We start from the raw sequence: 25,376 nt of genomic DNA on the forward strand, positions 1-25,376 counted from the left end.
ATTGCTCAGAGACACAGGTGGCAGCTCCCAAGAGGTTTCAGGTTTCTCCTTCTCCTTCTCCTTCTTCTCTTCTTCTCCTCCTTCTCCTCCTCATCCTTCTCCTTCTTCTTCTTCTCTTCTTCTTCTCCTTCTCCTTCTCCTCCTTCTCCTTCTCCTTCTCCTTCTCCTTCTTCTTCTTCTCCTCCTCCCCCTTCTTTTCCCCTTTCCCTCCTCCTCTTCCTCCTCCTCTCACCAAGTTTCCCCATGATGTTGCTGTAAACCCTTTCTTGAGGATGCAACCAGTTCTAAGCTTAGGCTGAAGGCTCTGGTGTCTGGGTAGGAGTCTACTGCAGTTTTCTATGTCACTGAAAGTGTTGAGCCCTCTTTCCCTGTGTGGTTGCAGAGGTGTTTCTTCCTCTCACCCACTGATAACCGAGACCACGTCTCTGCTCTACTTCCTTTGGGAGGGTTCACAGAACACTGTCCTAAGAAACCACCATGGGCAGTTACACACCAATGCACTGGCTGAGCTGGAAGACTTGCAAAAATTTCTAGACGTACATGGCCCACAGAGGTTTATTCACCAAGAAACAAAACAGTCTGAAAAAGAAAAAAAAATACTAGTAAGCAGATTAAATCAGTGATTACAAAAACATCCTCACCAAAGAAAGATCCAAGACTAAATGGTACCATTAATGAAATGTATCAAACAGTTAAAAGATTGACACTGGTTCTTTTCAAACTTTTTCAGAAGTATATGTAATACCAATAAGTTCATTTCCCATGCTAGAGTTACCTTGTTCCCAAAGGATACTTATAAGAAAATAAGATTATAGGTCAATATCCCCGATTAACATAGATAAAAAACTAATAGGCAAAAATCCTAGCAATCTGAATTCAACTTCACATTCAAAGGATCATTTGCTATGACTGAAAATCAATGCATGGCGCAGTTCATTAGCAATAGGAAAGATAAAATTTACAAGATCATCTCCGCACATACAGAAAAGATCTGACAAAATCTGATACCGTTCTGTTATAAAAATGCAGAATCTGAGCTTCATGTTAGAAGTCCTAGACAGTGCAATCAGGCAAGAGAAAGAACCCGATCAGAGGGAAGGAGGGAGTGATGTCAATTTTATTTACTGGTAATATGGTCTCCTGAAGACCTGTTCTCCTCCCCCCCCCCCCGTCCACCCCCGTGGAATTGACAATGGATTAAGTGTTGTTGCTTTGGGTTGGTGTTGGTGCATTCTAAAAGATTTCACCTCTCCCTTCTTAATTTCTATTTTGAGACAGGCTCTCATTATGTTGTCCAGGCTGGCCTTGAGCACTCTGCAGTTCAGGTATACTTACTGCTTGGGATTGTCCTGCCTCAGCCTTCCAGGTGGTTAGGTGATTTCACGTTTTCCATCACAACATTTGGCGAGTCTATCAAGAAACTTCGGCTTGCTTTGAGTTCTTTTTAATGGAGTTTCTCAACTGTGGCTGCGCAGGGAGACCCATCACTATAGTCCTTCTTCTGAATATAATAACGAGTGAGGAATTACTATCAACAAACAGGATTTGGTAGATTTGAGAAGCCTCTGGGGCACTACTGACTTGCTGGATTGAGGCCCACAGCTCTGTCTGCTCTTTTCGGGAAGAGATCTGCTCAGTGTCTGGCTCAGGTGAATTTGTTGTGCTCTGAATCTTGAAATTTTTATTTGGAAAGTGATGGTTGTCTTTGTTGTGTGTGAGGGCTGCTTTTGTCTGGTGACACTGAGAAAAAGCCTTGTGGCTAAATCGCCATAGCCACAGGTCTCCATGCGTGGCGGGGAGGTTGTAGAAGCCCTTCAGTTTATTGCACAGTGGACCTACAAATGACTTGATCTTTGGTGAGAGACATAAATGCCCCCTCCTGTGGCAATGACAGGGCCAACTGAAGATGTTTACCTTTACATCTGCTCAGGAGGCCCCTCCTTCCTCCTCAGGCCATCTCCTACATCCTTAGTATGGGACCTTACAATGACCTGGGTAACAAGAAGTAGGCCCTTCCCTCATAGTGATTAGCTTTTCTCAAAGATCATTAAACAGTTATTTTGAAATGATTGCTGCACCACTTTGGTATGTAGGAGAGGCATCCTTCTGTCTACATAGGGCAAAAAAAAAAAAAAAATTATTCTCACTGGAGAATGTACAAGTAGTGTTGACTTAGGGTTTTTATCGCTGTGAAAAGACACCATGACCACAGCAACCCTTATAAGAAAAGCATTTAATTGAGGTGGCTCCCTTACAGTTTCAGGGGTCCAGTCCATCGTCGTCATGGTGGAGTCCATGGTGGCAGGCATGGTGCTGGAGGGTTAGAATAGAGGAGCATCCTGCATCTTGCTGGCAACAGGAAGTCGACTGACAGTCACATTGAGGGAAACTTGAGCAAAAGAGACCCCAAAGCCCACCCCCCCAGAGTGACACACTTCCTCCAACAAAGCCACACCTCCTGTTAGCGCCATTCCCTTTGGGAGCCTTTTTTTCCTTCCTTCCTTCCTTCCTTCCTTCCTTCCTTCCTTCCTTCCTTCCTTCTTCCTTCCTTCCTTCCTTTCTTTCTTTCTTCGAACCACCACAGTGTCTATACATCAAACAATCCGAATATTTATGAATAGAAGGAGTCTAAGAAAAAGTATTGGGACAAGGTGCCACATATAATCCTTCTGCCCGCTATTCCAGAGTCTGTTGGGTGTGACATCTGTGCTGGCTAGTGTTTTGTCAACTTGATACAAGCTAGAGTCATTTGAAAAGAGGGAGCCTTAATTGAGAAAAAGTTCCCACATGTGAGGCAAGATTAGCCGGTGAGGCATTTTCTTGGTTAATAATTGCTATGAGAATGCCCATCTCACTGCAGATGGTAACATTCCTGGGCATGCTGTCTAGATGCTACCAGAAAACAGGTGGAGCAAACCACAAGGAATGAGCCAGTACTTACCATTCATCTGCAGCCTCTGCTTCAGGTCCTGTCTTTAGGTTCCTGTCTGGCTCCCTTCATCTTGAACTACAATATAGAATCGGAAGCTGAAATAAACCTTTTCCTTCCTCGGTTGCTTTTGGTCATGTCATTTATCACAGCAATAGAAACCACAACTAAGGCAAGAATCTAACACCTCTGGGTCTCAGTTTGCCTCTCTGTAAAATGGAGTGAATGAAACACTACCCACCCAGCTGCAGGAGGAACCCAGGCAGGTAAGGTCCAGAAGTGACCAGTGAGGCTTCGTATGCAAACCCACATTAGCCCTTCAGTGTGTGGAGGTGGCTCCTGCAGCTGCCAATGCTGTGAGATGCTGTGATTGACAGCATGGATAGGCCTTTCCCAGATCTGAGAGGCAGGACTGTCACCTTCCTTGAATGCTCCAAGGAGCACAGAGCCATGAGGACACGAGATGTCTTTACATTCACTATCTATCTGAACGAGCTCATTCCAAACTGTGGTTTCTCTCTGGGAGGCCAGAGTGGGAAGTCTCCAGCCTGGTTCTCTTCCTTTAATCCAGCCAGAATCTTCCAAGTCCCCCACCTTGGCCATATTCCATCAGAAGGAAGAAGTACTGAGGAGATGGCTCAACAGGGAAAATACTTGCTTTGCAAATGGAAGGGCATGAGTTCAAGCCCCTGGAGCCCATACAAAGCCAGTGTGCACCCATAATTCCAGTGCTCTCAGGAAAGATAAGAGTCAGAGACAGGAGAATCCCCAGAAGCACATGGGTCAGCAAGCCTGATGGACACAGCCACAAAGAACAGAAATGAGAGCCTGCCTCAAACAAGGAGGATGGTAAAGATGATGGACACCTGAAATCATCTGACCTCTCCATGTGTGCTGTGACATGCACACACACACATACACACACATGCACATACACAAGAGAGATAGATAGAGAGAAGCAAGAAGCTGCCCTCACTATTTTCCAAGGAACAGAACATGTTAATAGCTGAAACATTTACTCTCAGGGATACATGAAACCTGCTTATTTTTACTTGTCGACACTATCTTGCTTTATGCAAACATTGTATAACTTTTGTCTAGTGAGTACTTTTCAGGATGAATAAATGGGGATGCTGGCATAGGGCAATGTGGCTTGAGACTGAAGGTATGAACCTTTCATGCGGGAGCCAGGGCATGAGCATCTAACTTGGGGGAGGTGATGGAGACCTATGATGCCCTGATTTGCCATTTGACTAGAGTAAGATCGTACAACTCAAGGAATTCATTCATCTTGTGAACTGAAGGTACCCTAAAGGTAACTTACAACTGCCTGTGTTACAGAATCTAAAAGGGTGGTAGACACATTAGAACTATACAGCTGTGGAGAGTTAGAATGTGGCTGGTCCAGAGTCACATTGTTTTGGGCTGTCTTTAGCTTCTGAATACCCACCCACATTTGTGTTAGATCTAATGGCTTTGTGGTGTCAGGTAAATCCTTTCGGAATTGTTAACAGACCACTCGCTGCCACCAACCCAAGAGCTCTGAATGTCACTAGGTGGTACCTGAAATCCAGAAGGAAGTCTTTCCTTGCTTTGTTATAGCTCCCAACCTGGTGTCCAACTTTGTATGGAGCTGTATATGTTTCATGGCATTGTTTCCTTGTTGAGACACAAGAGTCCATGTCCCCTACTCATATTTGGGTCTATAATAAACTACCTCATACTCTATTAAAGGTGAGAGGGTGCTTTGTGTCAACAGGTTTCAGGGTTCACACTAGGCATTTCCTTCTATCCTGGTGGGGCATCTATTCAGCTGACTCAGTAGACAGGTTTGATACTTAATCTTGATGGCCAACTTGCTGGAATTTAGAATCATCATAGAAAAACCTTCTCTGGGTGTGTCTGTGAGGGCTTTCCCACATTGGTTTAGTTGAGGTGCAAAAACCCACCCTGGACATGGGCAGTCCTGTTGTATGAGCTGGGCTCCCAGACAGAATAAAAATGCAAAAGGCAGCTGGGTACCAGCACTCCACCACTCTCTGCTTCCTGACTGTGGTTGCCATGTGACCAGGCACCTCCTGCGCCTGCCCCTGCATCTTCCCTGCCATGATGGGCTGCATGCCCTGGAAGTGTAGGCCCAAACAAAGCTTCCTTCTCTGAGATGCCTTTGTTGGGTACTCTGTCACCAGTGTGAGACAAGTGTCTAATACAGATGAATACTCGAAAACTACTAAAGGGGAAAAAACCCACAACATTTGTTGTCTGATATATACAATGGTACTAGCAAGAGTCATTTATGTCCCATTTATGCCTAATTACCATATAGTGCAGTAATTATTATGATTAACTAGCTGACAGATGAGTTGGCTGAACATTTCATTTGATCTAGAAAGCACAGCACATATGGGCTTCATCTCCATCAATTCTCACCCTGCAGCACGGTCATTTGTTCATAATTTTGAGAAGTGACAAGCAACACCGGTCAGCAGTTTCAGACAACCACAACCAGTAGAGATGCAGAGCAGGGAAGTCACATAGTCTCAGCATTGGCAGCAACGGAGGAAAAATCCGTTAGTTTGTTGCCCCTGCCTTTTCAGGAGCATCACTAACAAAAAAACATGGATGAGACAATAGCTCAGGATAACTGAAAAGCAAGGTAGGCAGCATCCTGGGGAAAACCACCAGGCGTTGACTTCTGACCTCCACATGCAAGTGCATGAGCGCTCTCTCTCTCTCTCTCTCTCTCTCTCTCTCTCTCTCTCTCACACACACACACACACACACACACACACGAATGCACAATCCAAAGAACGAGTGAGTGAATCAGATGTGGTGCGTATTGCCAGTAATTCCAGCACTCAGGAGGCAGAGTCAGAAGGATCTCAAATCAAGGTCTAGCCTGGGCTGCATAGTCTAGAGAGAGAGAGGTGCTTAGTTGCAGTGCCCTGATGTCCTGGACTCTTCTGATTGATGCTGCACTAGATGGGGCCCTGCCTGTGGAGCACTCTGAGCCTGGGCAGCTGCACACCGTCTAAGGATATGAGTATATTTGACTTGAACTTTTTCTTATCCCATTTCATTTACTGTGACCAGAAGAACATGCCTTTTCTTGCTCCGTATTGTCCAGTTAAAAACAGAGCTGAGGGGTTTCATCTATACCCTTGCTTGGACTAACACATGATTTTCAAAATGCCAAGAAAATCTGAGGTACTTATAAACACACACACACAAACACGCACACACACACACACATACATACACACACACACATACACACTTGCATCTACGAAGACAAATTACAACTGCCTAGGCTGTGCTATTTCTGGTGTGCTAACCTTCATTTATAATGCTGTATTTATGTAATTGCAGTGCTGTAGTGGTGGATTAGGATTTCAAAGCACGACCCCAATCACCATCACAAGGAATGGGAAAGATGAGAAAAAAAAAAAAGAACGCAAAGCAATTAAAAAATCCTTGTAAATTAGTTTTCCCAGCAACTGTTGCCACGCCCAGGTCATGGGCTGCTCACTTCTGGGTGAGTGTTTGTGTGTGAGAATTTGTGCTTGTCTGTGTGCTCTTACTGTATGTCAGGGGCTGAGACTAGCCTGGGAATAAACAGCGTTTTGCTTGGAGATGAGCATCTTCTTGCTTGACACAGACTTTTCTGTTTAATTATCTGTGGACCTGGGTCAGGGGTCTGTCAGATGACCCATGCCAATGCCATCCTTCACACTCTTCTCTCCTTTATGGGTCCTTGAATGAGATGCCCGGAGGCTCAAAGCACCTTGTCCCCTTTGTTGGGTGGCTTGTCCACACAGCTCAAGGGCCTTGACTGCTTTGGTGGGGACACTGTTCCTCTTGCTTGCTCTAGCCTTGCAAACTTACTGAAATATCAAACCCCCTTTCAGTGCTGAGAAAGCTAAGGTAAGGGTCCCTCCTCCCCACTTTCTTAGACACAATATACTTTACCAAATCTTGAAACCTTAAGGCTATATGCATCCGATTTGGAGGCAGACTTCCCTGTCCCCAACCCCACCCACAACCTCAGAAAATTCCCCAGGGCTATCTCACATAAAAGTCTACTTTGAATAGCATATTTGGACATATTGATGAAGATATTTCTTTAGTGTGTGGATGTTTTTTAGTCTAAGAAGTTGTAGTTTAGGGGAACGGGAAGGAGTATTTTAAATTATAAATTATCATTTTTTTTCTGACCAAGGATCCCAATTTATTCATTCCTTTCTTCAAGTGAAAATCCCACTGACCCCCACCCCCCACTCCCATCCCACCTCCTCCCCTTTGGAGGCAGGGTGTCTTGCAGCTCAGGCTGACCCACAACTTGCTATGTGGCTGAGGATGAGCTTGAACAGCTGATCCTTCTGCCTCTACTCCATGACTTCTGGGATCTTAGGTGTGTACCGGTGAGCCAGGTTTATACTGGGCAGGCTATCAAACCAGGGTTTCCTGTATGCTAGGCAAGTCCTCTGCTGACTGAGCTACCACCTGAGCCTCTGCCTAGCTCTTCAGAACAAGAACATTCGTGTTTGTGGCTCACCAGTAGCCCACTCATCCTGTTGTGTCTGGTGATGGCTCCTGTGTGAGGTGAGGGGTAAAGAGAACAAACAGAAACGGGGGTAAGGGAGGAGCACTGTAGATGAGGACGGAGCACTGTAGATGAGGGCGGAGCACTGTAGATGAGGACGGAGCACTGTAGATGAGGATGGAGCACTGTAGATGAGGATGGAGCACTGTAGATGAGGATGGAGCACTGTAGTGAGGATGGAGCACTGTAGATGAGGGCGGAGCACTGTAGATGAGGATGGAGCTGTGTAGATGAGGGCAGAGCTGTGTAGATGAGGGCAGAGCTGTGTAGATGAGGATGGAGCACTGTAGATGAGGATGGAGCACTGTAGATGAGGACGGAGCACTGTAGATGAGGGCGGAGCTGTGTAGATGAGGATGGAGCACTGTAGATGAGGATGGAGCACTGTAGATGAGGATGGAGCACTGTAGATGAGGGCGGAGCTGTGTAGATGAGGATGGAGCACTGTAGATGAGGGCGGAGCTGTGTAGATGAGGATGGAGCACTTTAGATGAGGATGGAGCACTGTAGTGAGGATGGAGCACTGTAGATGAGGATGGAGCACTGTAGATGAGGATGGAGCACTGTAGATGAGGATGGAGCACTGTAGTGAGGATGGAGCACTGTAGTGAGGATGGAGCACTGTAGATGAGGATGGAGCACTATAGATGAGGATGGAGCACTGTAGATGAGGATGGAGCACTGTAGATGAGGATGGAGCACTGTAGATGAGGACGGAGCACTGTAGATGAGGATGGAGCACTGTAGATGAGGGCGGAGCTGTGTAGATGAGGATGGAGCACTATAGATGAGGATGGAGCACTGTAGATGAGGATGGAGCACTGTAGTGAGGATGGAGCACTGTAGATGAGGATGGAGCACTGTAGATGAGGACGGAGCACTGTAGATGAGGATGGAGCACTGTAGATGAGGGCGGAGCTGTGTAGATGAGGATGGAGCACTATAGATGAGGATGGAGCACTGTAGATGAGGATGGAGCACTGTAGTGAGGATGGAGCACTGTAGATGAGGATGGAGCACTGTAGATGAGGACGGAGCACTGTAGATGAGGATGGAGCACTGTAGATGAGGGCGGAGCTGTGTAGATGAGGATGGAGCACTATAGATGAGGATGGAGCACTGTAGATGAGGATGGAGCACTGTAGATGAGGATGGAGCACTGTAGATGAGGATGGAGCACTATAGATGAGGACGGAGCACTGTAGATGAGGATGGAGCACTGTAGATGAGGGCGGAGCTGTGTAGATGAGGATGGAGCACTATAGATGAGGACGGAGCACTGTAGATGAGGATGGAGCACTGTAGATGAGGATGGAGCACTGTAGATGAGGATGGAGCACTGTAGTGAGGATGGAGCACTGTAGATGAGGGCGGAGCTGTGTAGATGAGGATGGAGCGCTGTAGATGAGGATGGAGCGCTGTAGATGAGGGCGGAGCACTGTAGATGAGGATGGAGCATTGTAGATGAGGATGGAGCACTGTAGATGAGGATGGAGCACTGTAGATGAGGGCGGAGCTGTGTAGATGAGGGCGGAGCGCTGTAGATGAGGACGGAGCATTGTAGATGAGGACGGAGCACTGTAGATGAGGACGGAGCACTGTAGATGAGGACGGAGCACTGTAGATGAGGATGGAGCACTGTAGATGAGGATGGAGCACTGTAGATGAGGACGGAGCACTGTAGATGAGGACGGAGCACTGTAGATGAGGATGGAGCACTGTAGATGAGGATGGAGCACTGTAGATGAGGATGGAGCACTGTAGATGAGGACGGAGCACTGTAGATGAGGACGGAGCACTGTAGATGAGGACGGAGCACTGTAGATGAGGATGGAGCACTGTAGTGAGGATGGAGCACTGTAGATGAGGGCGGAGCTGTGTAGATGAGGATGGAGCGCTGTAGATGAGGGCGGAGCACTGTAGATGAGGATGGAGCACTGTAGATGAGGATGGAGCACTGTAGATGAGGGCGGAGCACTGTAGATGAGGATGGAGCATTGTAGATGAGGATGGAGCACTGTAGATGAGGACAGAGCACTGTAGATGAGGATGGAGCACCGTAGATGAGGATGGAGCACTGTAGTGAGGATGGAGCACTGTAGATGAGGATGGAGCACTGTAGATGAGGATGGAGCACTGTAGATGAGGATGGAGCACTGTAGATGAGGATGGAGCACCGTAGATGAGGATGGAGCACTGTAGATGAGGGTAGAGCTGTGTAGACCCAGGTGGAGCTGTGTAGACCCGGGTGGAGTGGTGTAGATGGAGGCTCCATTTCTGTTTGGTGTTCGGTATTTGAAACACAATCTTGTTGCTTTGTAGCCCAGGTGGATTCTCCTGCCTCAGGCTCCAGGCATACATCACCATGTCTGTTTCTCGTGCCTTTATATTTGTCATCACAGGCTCAAACTCACCAGTCCAGGAGCCTCTAGGCTGGCCTGTGCCGCTAACATCCAGCATTTATTTCTTCTGGTCTGACAAAGAGAGGAAGTTGGCAATGTCATTTTTTGACATCTTATATCCTGCCGGCTTGAAGATTTCTCTTGTGTGACTTTATGGTTCTCAAAATATTTTTAGGACTCACTGGAGGAAGCTCTTTCAAGAAATGAGCTAGGGAGGGGATGTGTTTGTGTTGGTCTGGTCTGGAGATTCGTGACTGATATCAACACAGAAAGTAGGTTGATGCCAACCCCCCCCCCCCAGACTGGAGATTGAACCTTATGTGTTAGACAAAGCTCTACCACCAAGCTCTAACCCCCAGTTCTTTTAATTTTGTAAATAAATAAAAAGAAATAGCAGAATTTAAATCACTGATACCCATAGCTTCTTCTTTTCTTTCTTTCTTTTTCTGATTTGAAACTTTTTTTTTTAAAATGGCAATCTACTTTTTTCTAGCCCATTCCACCCCTGCCTTCTGGTCTCTTGCTGAGCTGCCAGCAGAGATCTCTGTCTACACGTCTTTCTTCATCACAGATGATGGTTTTCCTGTATGGAGTAAGCTGGCATCCAGATGAATTAACCTCTGAGGAAAGCTGAGACACTTGTGGGGTGCAACCCAGTGGCGTGAAGCAGATCGTTTTCAATGTGGGGTTTTCTTTTTTGTTTTTTTATGAAGACAGTTTCTCTGGGTAGCCCCGACTGTCCTGAAGCTCACTCTGTAGATCAGGCTGGCCTCAAACTCAGATATCTGACTGCTTCTAAGGCAGATAGTTTTTTTTTTTTTTTTTTTACCCCCACTCCCTCTTAAGCAGTGGTTGTTTTTCTGTTATCTCTGCTTTGGTTCTAGCTGTTTGAGTCTCAAAGTCTACGGGTGGCTTCCGTGCAGTTTTATGATGCTAGAGATGCCAGCTGCAGCCATAAACTCCTCCGGTTCAGCTGTATCTGCTCACCACATCATGAAAATATATTTGGTTGTTTTTTCTCCCTGTGTGCCCTATGTGTGTTGTGGCCTCCAGGGACATTCCTTCTGTGTGCAATTCTCTTTCCCTTCCTGTTAAACCCATCATGGCTGCACCTACCGCTTCCTCAAGAGCATGCTGGCGCTTATTCCTTCTCCAGTGCAGGAAGGGACACAGGTGGCATTTACCAGCACTCTGCAAAGCCAGCCTGCCCCCACCCCCACGTGCTGCAATTAGATCACAGGACAGAAGGGATATTGGATATTGGAGTCAGATAACTTTCTGTCCTCAGAACCTTTTCCCTTATAGCGTTCTGGTCGCCTTCCCAGCAGGAGTGAAAATCTACTAAAGAGACATGCATGCCCCCTGCCTCCCCACCCCTCCTTTGGCTATTGGACTGTGGAGATAGATGGACCTCATGAAAGTAGAATTTCCCCAGGACTCTCATGCTAGCAAAAGGGAAAGGCTGACCCTGGGCTGACCCTGGTGTCTGTCAGAGGCGGGGCTTATCTCCTGGAAAGAGGTTCTGTAGAGCTCTGACAACTTGTCACACCACCTTGTGTAAGAGACTGGGGCGAGGCATTAATGGGTCGGCAAGGAGCAGGACTGCATCCTGAGCAGAGGGGCAGGTGTAATCATGTACGCGTCTTACCTTCCTATGTAGACCTAAGCCTCCCGCCGGGACAAGGCACTCGCAGAAGACAGACTGGGCTAGTCTTTGGCCCTCTCCTCATGGTAGCCACACTGCATGGGCCTCTGCTCTCTGCTTTCCACTATTGTTTTTTCCTGTTTAATGGACCCATTGCGGATGGGTAGCTGAGCACAGGTCCTCAGGGCTGCATAGGCCCGGGCTCTGACACTAATAACTCTGGTAGCATTTAGAAAGGACAAGAAACAGCACAGTGTCATTGTGTCTCATTTGATAATGTGGCCAGGTATCCTTGATTAAAATCAAAGGACTTGGAAGAGGGCAGACAAGCTGTAAATCTTGGAAGCTTCCAGGAAGAGAAAAGGAAGAAAAAAAGAAAACCCATGCCTTCTTGAGTTAGGGTCCCCAAAAGCTCACACCCTCAGCAATAGAGGTCAGTAAGCAGCTGCATGGGGGAGGGGTCCCCTAAAAAAGTGGGAAGACGGAGTTTTAGGGAAAATATGCTTAGGCTTTTGCCCAGTATCCGAAAAAGAAGCAAAGAAAAAGGAAAAATTTGCTTATGGCCAGGCTGCAAATCTGAGTCCTGATGGCAGCTCCCTCCAGGCCCGGGGTCCCAGGGTGGAGGACTCCATCAGGGATACACGGTTAGGAATAAAAATAGACACCGTTTATTAAAAGAAAAGGTGTTTGCGCGAAGGAGGGTGGCCTGTGTGTGAGCTGAGGGAAACGGTCCCCAAAGGAGGCGCACAACCCTTCACAGGACAGGAATGTCACACCACCTCTCCTATTTCACAGCTGCTTCTGTTCATGCTGAGAGGGAGCTGGTGCCAGCATCCCACCTTTTCAAGACTGGGACCCAGCCCATCAGGTGCTCACCTTCACACTTCAGTCCTTACTTATACCCTCTGGAAACACCTCTACAGACATGCCTCGCAATGTGTCCTAGGTGACTCTAAATCTAGCGAGGCTGACAAGAAGATTAACTATCAGAAGGCCTCATAAAATGAAATTTGCACTCTGCAAAATACTCTGTTGAGAGGGTAAAAAGGCTAACTGTGGACTGGAAGGAAATATTTGCAAATTACATATTTGACAAAGGATTTGCAACTAGAAGCTATAAAGGACTCTTACAATTTAAACCTGAATATTAAATAGACAATCCAACCTAGAAAATGGACAGAAGTTATCAACAGATATTTTACTGTAGACGGAAAGACAGAATGATGTTTAATGTCACGAGCCATCCAGGAAATGTAAATTAAATCCCTAATGAGCAACAGGATACATCTGTCAGAACAACTAAAATAAATTCTTAAAGATTTATATTATTTCAATTCTGTAAATAAATGTGTATCTGTGTGTGGGTATGTGCTTATGAGTGCAGGTGCCTGCAAAGGCCAGAAGAGGGTATCTGATTGCATGGAGCTGGAGTTACAAGCTCTTGGGAACTGCCTGTATGTGTGCTGGGAACTAAACTTGGGTCCCTTGGAAAAGCAGTAAGCACTCTTAAATGCTGGGCCACCTCCCCAACCCTTAACAAGGTCTCTTAAAATATTAAATAACACCAAATGCTGGAAAAAATTACAGAGAAACAACTATTCATGAGTTGCCATGATGTTTTAAAAACACTTTGGGAGTTTCTTATAGAAATAAACATGCACTGAATTTGATCATATCCATGGATTGTTGACATGAGCCTCTTCTAGATTAGGTTAGCCTCTGAGCATGCTTGTAAGGGAGAGTCTAGATAGTGTTCACAGAAGTGGGAAGAGCCACCCTAAATGTGGGAGGCACCATTCTGTTTGCTGAAGTCCTGGGCTGAATGAGAGCAAGCTGGACTCGGCATCCATCTCTGTCTTCCTTATGGCTGTGGGGTGACCAGTTGCCTCACACCCCAGTAACATAACTTCAAGGACTCAACCGCTGAACTGTGAGCCAGATTAAACCCTTTCCTCTCCAAGTGCCTTCCCTGGCATATTTTTTCACAACAACAGAAAAATTAATGAAGCTGGGCAGCTGTAACACATGCCTTTAATCCTGGCACTTAGGAGGCAGGTGGATCTCTGAGTTTGAGGCAAGCATGGTCTACAGAATGAGTTCAGAACAGCCAGAGATACACAGTGAAACCCTGTCTTGGAAAGAAAGAAAGGAAGGAAGGAAGGAAGAAAGAAAGAAAGGAAAGAAGGAAGGAAGGAAGATTACTGAATATACTGTACTATACAAAAGTTGCCTTTTTGAGTATTTATTCCAGGCAAATGAAAACTTACATTCACAACAAATCCACACAGTAATGTTTACTGCAGCTTTATTTAGTATAACCCCAAACTAGAAACAGCTCAAATTTATTGGATAGTAGAGTATGTAAACTATGGTACATCTATACCATGGAATACTACTCAGTAATATACAGGTACAAAATACCAAATCCATGCAATAACTTGGGTGGGACCCAAACAACTTAGACTGATAAGAAAATATCAAACTGAAAAGGTTACAATGTACATCTCCCACTTACATAAAATTCTTTAATAAATTATAGCAATAGAAGCTCAAAGATGTGCTGATTCTGTAATGTCATGGATTTTGACTGTGGAAGTCCCATGTATCCACATGAGGTAAATTGCTTAAGACCTAAGTATACACAGGCAGGGGGAAGAGAGAAAAAGAAAGAAAGGGAGAGAGAGAAAGAGAGAGAGAGAGAGAGAGAGAGAGAGAGAGAGAGAGAGAGATTGATTTGGTGAAATAAAACTAAGGTAAGTGGATTAACATCAATTTCCTGATTATGATATTGTATGATAGTTGTGTAAGATGCTTCCTCGAGGGAAAACAAGGTTAATTGAAGGAGTTCAGATCATCTCTTTGTTATTCTTCACTGACTGAAGCAGGATTAGAGCCAAAGGCACTTATAGAGGTTATCTGTAATTATCTCAGAATAAAAAGTTAAAAAAACAGAGCATCTCATCTCAAGTGAGCATCCTCCCTAGAGGACCCCAGCCAGGGCTAGGATGGAGCCTGCATCACTTCCTCTCTGGTGTAGACCAAGGCCAGTTCTTTGAGTCTTCAGGTCTTTGAAGGCTCTGTGTGTGTGGTGCTGCCCACAGCTGCCCACCTTAGTCCCCACTTAAAGTCTGGGACTGTAGCCTCAGGCACCAAGCTTCCCTAGAGCATGAGCTCTCTTCCTGGTGACCGCTGCTATGGTGGTTAGGGTCTGTATTCCTGTTCTCACACAGGAGTTCGATTCTCAAATACATGCTAATGGTATTAACGGGGCATAAGCTATCCACCCACTTATGTGTTGAGAGGAGAAATCCCATGACTTAGTGAGACTGAGACAAGATTATCAGGCAGGAGTTCCCCACGGCAGAATCCTGCTGCCTCGCTAAGCAAAGGGAGAGAAGCTTCCCCAGACAGACATGGGTGCTCTATGTCCTTACCCATCAGTAGACTCGCCATTGCCAAGTAAGTAAGTAACTCAGACCTTGTACCTTCACCACTTTGAGCTAAAAGGGACATCTTTTCTTTCTTTAAATACAACATTTATTTTTGTTTTTATTTATGGATGTGTGCGTGTGTGTATCTCTTGGTCAGTGTGTGAAGTGAGTGAGTGTGTGTGTGTGTGTGTGTATGCATGTGTGTGTGTGTGTGTGTGTGTGTATGCATGCGTGTGTGTGTGTGTGTGTGTGTGTGTGTGTGTGTGTGTGTGGTGTATGCACACATGTGTGTATGCCTGCCATGCCTGGTACCCACAGAGGCCGTACAGGTCTTTATTAAAGCAATTACAGCAACACGTCTCCCCACACAGTGTGCAAATACCCCACATTCCCTCCCTTTGTTCTTCTGTAGCTGCATCTCACATACCCACTCTGACCCCGTCTTGATGTAGCCGAGAATGACCTTGAACTTCCAGCCTTCCTGTGTCCACCGGGGATCACAGGCGTGCACTTTCACATGTGGTTTTATGTGGTGTTGGGAGGGGTCGAACTCAGGGCTCTACTTTCTGATCTGCATCCTCAACTATACAGTCATCTCACAAAGCTATTATTTTATCACAATTATTCCAACATCAACAAAATGAGTGAATGGCAAAGTCAGGTCATAACCTGTCACAAATTACCTAGTGGTTCACAGATGACTCAAAGTTCTTGGAAGAAGCAGACACCTAAGAGAAAAGACAATTACCTTGAAAGTGGACCAATCTTGACCAGACAAGAATCCTGAACACTCCTTCAATTAGAAGAGGGGAAACAATTTTAGTTACTTCCCAAAACAGAATGAAGACTACTGAGGTCAAGACCATCTATATATCTGATTCTCCCAGCTAAAGACAAAACTTGGCAATCGTTTTGAAGAGAATATTAAGAATTTCTTTTTCCATTTGTCACCCAGAATAGAAGTTAAATCCTAACGATAGTTATCAAGAGAAGCAAAATTGTCCTAACAAGAATCCCCTGGAATCTTTCCAAGACCTCAGATCTGCTTCTCCTTAGACATCCGCAGCGGCAGCTTACTCATTCTGTTAGTCTTTCCCTTCTAAGTCCACAAGAGCCCAGGTTTGGATGCAGGGATGCAATTGTAGCACTCCGAGAGACAGGAGAATCAGCATGGGTCACATGGTCCCCAATCTCAGAAAGGCTGGGATATAGCTGAATGCTAGGAGTTCAAGTCTCAGAGCTTCACAAAAATCAAAGTGTAAACACACACACACACACACACACACACACACACACACACACGATGGCGTTCATTTTCAGGTTGAATTGACTGTTTTTTGTTGTTGTTAGTTTTTATTTCTGTGTATGTGCGTTTCTCTGTGTGAGCGTATGCCCTATGCCAGATTCAGGTCCTTGGAGTGGCCAGAAGATGCCAGTAGAGATCCTCAATCTGGCATTACAGGTGGCCGTAAGCTGCCTGATGTGGATGCTAACAACTGAGCTCAGGTCTTAGTCTAGAAGAACAGTAGTTCTCTTAACCACTGATCCATCTCTCCAGCCCTGAGAAGCTCCAATGACTCTTATAGTACGATCATTTCTACCCAGAAGCCAGTGCAGCCACTACCGTTGCCAGACTTGTCTCCATCTCAACTGGAGTAGCAGAGGAATCTTTATTGACATTGCTTTTTGGAAATTTTCCTCTTCACAATAAGTTTAGTTCTTGGAAACATGATTTAGTTTTTCCCAACAAAATCTTGTAACATTGTAATACTGAATGTGAGCAGAGAGTTTAAGTTCTAAACTGATCATTTCTGATTCTTTTGGCCACTTTCTAAAAGTTTGGCCACACCAGACATTCCTTACTGAGGCACCCATTCTGCTGGCTAGGGGTGTTTGCAGTGTTGAATAAATCATAGTCTGACTTTCTCTTGATGTCATCGTTGTTATTGTTGTTACTGTTTTCACTGTTAATTTTGGCCATGTATGTCATTGTTAGAGCCAGATCTCACACTTGTGGGTTTAAAAAAATTATTATTGCCTAGGTTTCTCTCTTTATGTGCGATGAACCAAATGTAGCTTTCGTAATTTCTAGGCCAGGGGCAGGTAACAACCATATCTTGCAGAACTCTGTGCTGTGTTTGTTTCTGTTCTTAGACTGGGTCATTCTGTGACCTCTGCTGTGTGTTTGACTTTTTCAGAGGAGATGGGAACAGACATCTTCTCACCTACCATCCCAGATGGATGAAAGAAATTATTCTACTCAAGTCCAACATGGTGAAACAATGAGTCTATTGGGCTACTTACAGAAGCAGAGGCTAGGTCCATCACTGAAATGCTCACCCTAGTATGGGTGTCAACTCAGAACATTGCATCCTCCAGACTCTCTGCGCAGCCTGCACACAGCTCAGTGGGCCAGAGGGTTTGTAGACAGCTAGGCTTGTCGGAGAGTTTTCTCCCTGGATCACTGTTACTTCTATAACTTTGTGGAGGGATCTTGTGAGATTTGTTAATTTCAGGATGTGTAAGTTGTTTACTTCCTGAGTTTTATGATCCTTTCTCTTGGAGGGAATGTTCAACTAGAAAGAAATTGTCATACAACATTCTTCTGGGGTCCTTCTGCCTCAGCCTCCCAAGTGCTGGGATTACATGTATCAGCGTGCCCTGCTCTGAGTCCTGCAGTTAAATTGCAGTTAGTGGTGAATGTACAAAGAATTCCTGCATCTGGCTACATCACCAACTGACTCCTACCTCTATCTGTGGTCCATTCTGCGGCAGCAAGTGGCTGGTGTTATAGCTATCCCAACCTTCAGGAGTTTAAATATTATTTCCACTCACAGTTAATGTGATAATTGCCTGACTTACAACAACACACCTTACTGTGCTTAGCATGGGGCTTGATGTCAGCATTTCTGACTGTACAGTCTGTGATGAGGAATGCTGCCTTCAGCCCGGTAGCCAAAGGGATTGCTCTAGACAATTTATACCCTGCAGAACAGATGCTATGGTTTCATTATTGTGGACCACTATCAGTTCTAGCCAGAAGTCGGTGGTGCCAGTAGCCCTTGCCAAACTCATCTCCATCTCAAATGGAGTGAGAGACACAGCTTTATTGATGCTGCCTTCTGGAAATTTCCTACTTACCAATATGTTTCATTTTTGGAAACAGGATTTAGTCTGTCCACAAAAAAAAAAAAAAAAATCTCCTATACTGTTGAATATGAGGAGAGAGAGCTTAAGATAAGGGTTTTAAATTGCTCGTTTCTGGTTCACTTGGTCATTGCTAAATAGATAATTCTGGAAGATTAATTATGGTAATCCATATATTTCCACTTTAGTTGGATTGCCACATGCACCCCAATGCCTGGTCTGTCTATTCCAAACATGGCATCGTTTCAGTGACCACCAGAAACAGCACATTTCCAAAACTACTTTGCAAGCTCAGGTTCCAGACTAAACCCAACCCAAAATATATACAGCTGTGTTGCTTGGTCAGTGATGGAAGGAGGTGAGCCAACATCTGGGATGCTGTGAAAGCATCCAACAATGGTGCCTTTCTTTTCTTGGCGTGTGTACACGTGTGTGTGTGTGTGTGTGTGTGTGTGTGTGTGAGGGTACAAATTTGCATGTGTATGCATGCCTGTGGCGGTCAGAGGCCGACCCCCCCCAACCCAGTGCTCACTGATTTAGCTAACCTGTAGCCATCCAGCCCCAGAGTTGAGCTTTTTACCACCTCCTCCATCACTGCCATGCCTAGCTTTTTACGTGAGGGCTGTGGAATTTGAATTCAGGTCCCTGTGCTTACTTAACAGTCACTTGGTCAACTGACCCATCTCTCCATCCTCTCTTTTCTAGTTTGCTTCTTCTAGGATCAGAGAATAAAGAACTAAGCCGAGGTCCTGGATGGTGGGATGTTTATGTTTTCAGAGGAAGGAGAGCTCTTTATGGTTGTACTGTTTTGACATCAGAGACCCCAGCTGATCCTCACACCCAGCTCCAACACTCCTCTATACCTACTCAGCTTCCCCACTGCTTTCCAGACAAAATAAAATAAAAACAAGTCATCAAAAGGTCCAGAAAATTCAAAGAAAAGTGAAGGATAAGGAAGAGTTGCTGGGCCTTTGACATCAATTTCAGTCTCTCAGTGGGGACTTTCTCTTTATTTTCTGCTTCCTGTATTGAAAAGAAATGTATTTGATTTAAACTGGGTTTGTTACAGATTTTAGAGAAATGGGAATGTGGTTTCTAATATTACACTTTGTGTCACAAAGTTCCATAGTCACAAATCTGCAGAGAACCCAGGGCGTTGGGAAGAACCGTGTTTTCATTGAAATACATAACAGTTCCCAAAGATGTAGTTTAGTTCAGGAAAATGCAAAGGCCAGCATTCTAGCTGCTGTGATAAAACACCATGACCAGAAGCAGCGTGGCAAGGAAGGAGTTTATTCAGCTTACAACTCTCAGGTCATACTCCATCACTGAGGGACGTTGGAGTAGAAACTCAAAGCAGGAACTGGAGCTGATAGCACAGGCCATGGAGAAGTGCTGCTTACTGGCTTGATCTCCATGAGTTCTGTTTTCTTATAGCACTCAGGATCACCAGCCCAGGTGTGGCACAGAGAGCTGGGCCCTCTCACAGGCCAATCTGGTGGGGGCATTTTCTTCAGTCAAGGTTCCATCTTCCCAGATGACTCCAGGTCATGTCAAGTTGACAAAACAAAACAAACAAAAGAGAAACAAAACAAAACCTAGCCAGCATCCTTAGCAAAGGAATCCATGGAGTCCAACAAACACTGTTTGGAACAAGCAACAGACATGTCTTCAACAAGTTCAGGTGAGTGGGTGGCCTCAGATGCAAGTGCAATGAGACACCGAGATGGATTGCTGGGCGTAAAGAGTTTATTAGAAGAGCCATTAATGTCATGGGTAGACAGGCAGGTAGACAACATCATGGTGAGAGCTTTTAGGAGGACTCAGGGCTCCAGTGTCAAAGACAAACAGCATGATGGGAGTCAGGGCTCGGCAGAGACTTCTTTCCAGCCACCTGTGCTTTCCTTTTTTTAAATCAAGACCGAAAGTCACTGAAAAGCAAAATAAAACAAAACATTCAGAACACTAGATCTTCTCTGATGGGTTTTGTAGCTTAGATTTCCCCCTTAGTCAGTCACTCGTAGACCATGGTGGGGTGGCTTGACTGTTCCTAATACCTTTTGCAAATGGCTGCCTTTGTCTTGAACATTTAAGACGTCATTGGTCTGATAGGGGCTCCATACTTCCATGATAACCAAAGGCAGCATTTGAAACAGCTCACCTTTGACTGGTGGTGGGAGGGGTTGCTTTAAATGAAACTCGCTAATCAAAGGTTTGCAATGTAAGGAAGGATACTTCACTGAGTAATTGGTTGTAGCAACTGAGTTTGCTAGAGATGTTTTTCTTTCTTTCCCAGTTCTTAAGTTCTGTGGCTCTTTGTGTGAGTGGGAGGTGATGGGAGACAGGGGGAGCGGGGAAGGCCTTTTCAGAGTCTCACAGTTAAGCCTTTCCTTTGCTCTGGTTGTCTATACTGCCCGAGGCTCTAACACCCTCATCTGTGAACCTGTGGAGGGGGAGAGGGCTGCATTCTATTTTTGTGCCCTTCCCCTTGAGAACTTACATCTTCATTTAAAAGCAATCAGGCGGGCCCCCGAAAGGACTGGAGAAAGCATGGCTTTTAATAGCTTCTGCCATCAAGACTCTCACCGGCCGCTCAGGCTGCCTCACACTGGTGTGGGGTCTGATGTGGCAGCTTTCACTTCCACCTGTGCGATTTAAAATGTTTGCCCTTTTCAGATTTAAAAAAAGCAAGTCTCAAAGGACGGCAGGGGTATCCGGGGCCGTATAATTAGCAGAGACGATGTTCTTGAAAACGTAACTGATTCATCCCATTAATTAGGGGGCAGCTGGCCTCCATTGCTAGCTTTGGGCCTCCATTTGTATACGCCTCTGGGAAATTGTCTCTGCACACAGCAGTGTATGTTGCCCACTTGGGAATTCTGGGGCTTAATTGACTCCAATCCACCCCCTCGCCACACACACACACACACACACACACACACACACACACACACACACACAGAGCATTAGTTTTTCAGATACCATGGAGCTGATGTGCAGAGCTGGAGGGACCAACAAGACCATCATGGACAGAAACGAAGCCTTACCTGTAAGACCCTCAGAATGAGGAGTCTTCCAGGTTTGGTCGATATCCCAAGAACTCAATGTCCCGTCCAGTTGCTGCAAAACGCAAGAGGCTTTAATGAACAGGAAACATTTGCGCAAACCGGCTCCTCCAGCACGCAGGCTAGAGAGAAGCCCCCTCTCCTGGGCCCAGGTGTTTTTAAAGGCAAACCCACAAGCTCAGGGAGGGGGTGGGGCCCTCTGTCCATTGAGTACGTGACCCTTGGAGGCCGGATGGTCTCGCTATTAGGGTCAGCAGACCTTAGGGCTTCAGGTGTGCTAATTAATCTTGTCTGGGCAAACCAGAGTTACAGCTATCTCTTGACCCTATTTACCACCTGTTGACTCACAGGAAAGGAGGGGCAGTGTGAATTCTTCTTATCTCAGGGCCTTGTGAGAGGAAGCTAGCAAATTCCAAGGAACAGATATTGGTTTCTAGGTTAGTCCATCATTAACATTACTTTTTAGGTCTTTCATTCCCCCCTTTTTCTCTTGTCAATAGTTTTAATCTTATGACTATGGAATTAAGAAGCAGCCTCCTCTTGGCTCCGGAGGCTCCTGTACTGCTATCTAAGCACCATAATCTGGACAGCACTCGTAACAAAAGTCATAACAAAAGTAACAATTTTTCCAATAGTAAGCAACAAGAGAGAAAAAAAAAATGGGCAGTTTTAAGAGGCTGTCCCTGGGTCCTATAACCTGGAGTGGCGTGGGGGTGGTTCCAGAGGAGGAGGACCGAGTCTCAAGGTTTCTGTGCCGTGACATCTAATGTAATCTGGATCTCCAACTTGGAAGTGATGTAAAACTTCCAAGTCTCCCGCCTCGTAGGTCTCTCAGAGTTGTTTCCATGCTCGTTGTCTCACCCACTCGAGCACCTTAAGCCTAGCAAACAGAGGCTTAAGAGAACAGCACATCAGCACTATGTACAGAGGTAATTTCCACCAGTGGAGGGCCCCCACAGAGCCATTTATAGGGGTTCAACCTAAATGGTCCAGGGGTGTTTCTAACCCTGAAAAGCATAAAGGATAGGAGATAAGGGCCTGTGTAGATACTAGATTGAGAGTGGCAGACACATGGTCAAGACCCAAGACCGTGGTCAAAGTAGCAGAAACCAAGGCCAACACAAGCAGAAAACCTGCATGGAAGAGGCGGGTGTTTGCTGATGCTCGAAGATGTGGGAGAGGACTTGGAAGTTGGTATTGTTGTTGGGTAGAGTCCCAAAGGCCACTTGGCATGACCCAAGTCCAAATTCAGTGTCTCTGTTAAATTGCCTAGAAAGAAATACTTCTCAGAGAGCAGCCTCAAGAGCATTTTTACAGGGAGCTTTTAAAGGCAAAGAACACAAAAAATTACACCCTGGTTGGCAGTTTCAGGGCGAAGTAAAGCAAGCAGGCAAGCAGGCAAGCAGGCAAGCAAGCAGGTAAGCAAGCAGAAGCCAAAAGCATGCAGTTAGCTGGGGGCTTTTGGACCCAGAGTTTGTAGAACAGGGTTGACTGCTCTCCCATGAAACTTCTCATGGTGGAGGTAGAAAAAAAAGGGTGTGGGAGGGGAATCAGGTTCAGGTTCAGCTAAAGATGGCTCCAGATAAGACAAGATTGAAGAACCCTTGCCATGTCACAGTTCAGTGCCATGTGAGGACATTCTAGCCCAGAGGTGCTCAGCCTTAATGATGTCACCTGTAACTCCAGGCAGGAAACAGGGTGCAGAGTAGCTGGCAGAGCTCTTTGTGAGGGGGATGTGGGGACAGAATTAGCATTTTCTTTCCTGGACCTGCCCTATAACAATTGGCTCCTAAGAGGAACTTTTAATGTTTGGGATCTGGGGATCCATGGGTGGTGACACTGTGGAGTCTCCACAGGCCTTGCCAGGGATAAGAAGGGAACAGCCATGAGGACATGGCAGTTAGAGATTCCTGGGCCCCACATAAGCTTCCTGAACACCTCAGCGTGAGCAAACATGAAGGTCACAGCCTGTGTCCCAAGCCAGGTTTGTCCACTTTTCCTCAGTAAGCCAATTAAGCAATACACAGTTAATAATGGGAAGCAGAAAAAGGATATTCAGTCAGTGTGGCCACATCAGCAAACCAGACAGAGAGATCCAGGGAGTCCCCAAATCCATCCTCAGGATCCTGCATGGACTAAAGTTTAAATTGAAGGTCAAGGGTTTGCATATCTAAGCAGTCTGGCTAAGGTGTGTCTCATTCTGTAAGGTGGTCTGCCAAGTTGTCAGAACTCTATGATTTGTTTTTCTTGGGGATAAACCCCCCTCTGGCTGGTACAATGCTTCCATCTTCCCCTTCGCCCATCATGGGATTTCTGGGAAAATTTCTTGTTGCCCATTGTCTCAGTAGCACAGTACACAAAGGGAAGAGGTAGGAGGGTCTCCTTGGAAGGTTTGCATTCCTGCCAGGAATGCTGTAGGGTCACAGGGTGGCGGATGTGTGTTATGGTTTTGCAATCGGCGCCTGTGTGGATGTGTTGATGGACGGGGACCCCTGATTACAGTCCCAGGCCCAGCTCACCACCAGCAAGTGACTAGGATTTGTTTTAATTCTTGGTACAGATGAGAAGTCACTGTGGGAAAAGAAGGAATTTGGAGTGGAATACGCAGAGGAATAAGCTTTGCTTTAAAATCCTGATGTGAGGCAATAATTAGCTTCCTGATGGGGGAAGAAAACCTTAGTGTCTCCATGCAGTAAAATGAACGCATGGAATTTCAGTCTCCCCAAGATGGTCTACGCTTGCAGATTCTTTGCTGGTCACCTGAATGAAAGCCTTTCCACTGTTCCCATGTCCTGGGAGAAGATCCATCAGAGCATACCCAGAAAAAGGTGTCGTTCACACACGGTACGCTGCCTCCCTAGCCTCTAATTTGCTTGCCCTTGAGTCAGTATCTTACTCTTCTCAGAATGTTTCTCAATGCCTGCCAGTCTCAAGCCCCAGAAGAGAGCTATCTGTTGCTGAAGAGTGTTTCAGCCAGAAGTGGTCCATCGTTCCTCCAGCCAGGGCACGGTGCTGCTCAGAGATCTCGTTATAGGCGGAAGCAAGCTTACACTCTGCACTAGAAGCAAAGTGCAGTGCATGCTGGGAAAAACTCCCTCCTGGGTGATCTTCCAACTGTTTGGGATGGTTCTGACTCCTTGCAAAACAACTCTTTCTCCATTACTAAGGTGTGTGTGTGTGTGTGTGCGCGCGCGCGTTCGTGGATCTATGCATGTGCTTGTGTTATGTACATGTGAATATATGCATGTGTTTATGTTTATGTATGTCTATGTAACTGTACGTGTGTGTGTGTGTGTGTATGTGTTTTTTTTTCCATTTCTCCCATACCACAGACATCATACCTGCTCTCATGAGGACCAATATCTCTGTCTAGACATGCTTTGGGGAGATGCTGTGGTTTAGTTAAGTGTCCCCCAAGGCCCACCTGTTAAATTCTTGGTCAACAGTGTAACAGGACTTTCTTTGGACTGCCAGCTCCTGAATAATGACATGGAGACTTCTTATTAAGTATGAAAGCTTGGCCTTAGCTTAGGCTTGTTCCCAGCTAGCTCTTCCGACTTAAATGAACCCATTTCTATTCATCTATGCTCTGCCGCATCGCTTGTTACCTCTTCTGTGTACTTTACACCCACTTCTTCCGTGTCTGGATGGTGAATCCCTGCATCTCCAATTCCTCCCCTGAGGTCCTCCCTCTCCCTGAAAGCCTCCAAGGATTCTTTCTTGCCTAGCTATTGACCATTCGTCTCTTTACTAAACCAATCAGAAGGTGCCTTAGACAGGTGAGGTAAAGCAGAGACATCTTCACACAGTGTGATAAAATGTGCTGCAACACACCAACCAAATGTGCTGGAACCTACAGGAGGTGGGGTGGGTAAGCTACTCCGAGTGTGCTCTAATGGGGATAATGGAGGCCTGGCACCTTACCCTCTCAACTTTCTGGATGCTGTGAGGTGAGCAACCTGGCCTGCTGGGCAATTCCACCAAGATGCTCTGCCTCATCATAGGCCCCGAAACAACGGAATCAACCGACCATGGTCTAAACCTCTGAAAACAACCTTTCTGCTTTGATCATAGGGACATTTTTGCCATGATGAAAAGCTGAGTAGCTTGGAGAATACAGCAAGAACAAGTTTTTAGCAAGGACCACTTTGTAC

The sequence above is a fragment of the Phodopus roborovskii genome, unplaced genomic scaffold, assembly GCF_943737965.1.
Source record: "Phodopus roborovskii unplaced genomic scaffold, PHOROB, whole genome shotgun sequence".
Lineage (NCBI taxonomy): Eukaryota > Metazoa > Chordata > Mammalia > Rodentia > Cricetidae > Phodopus > Phodopus roborovskii.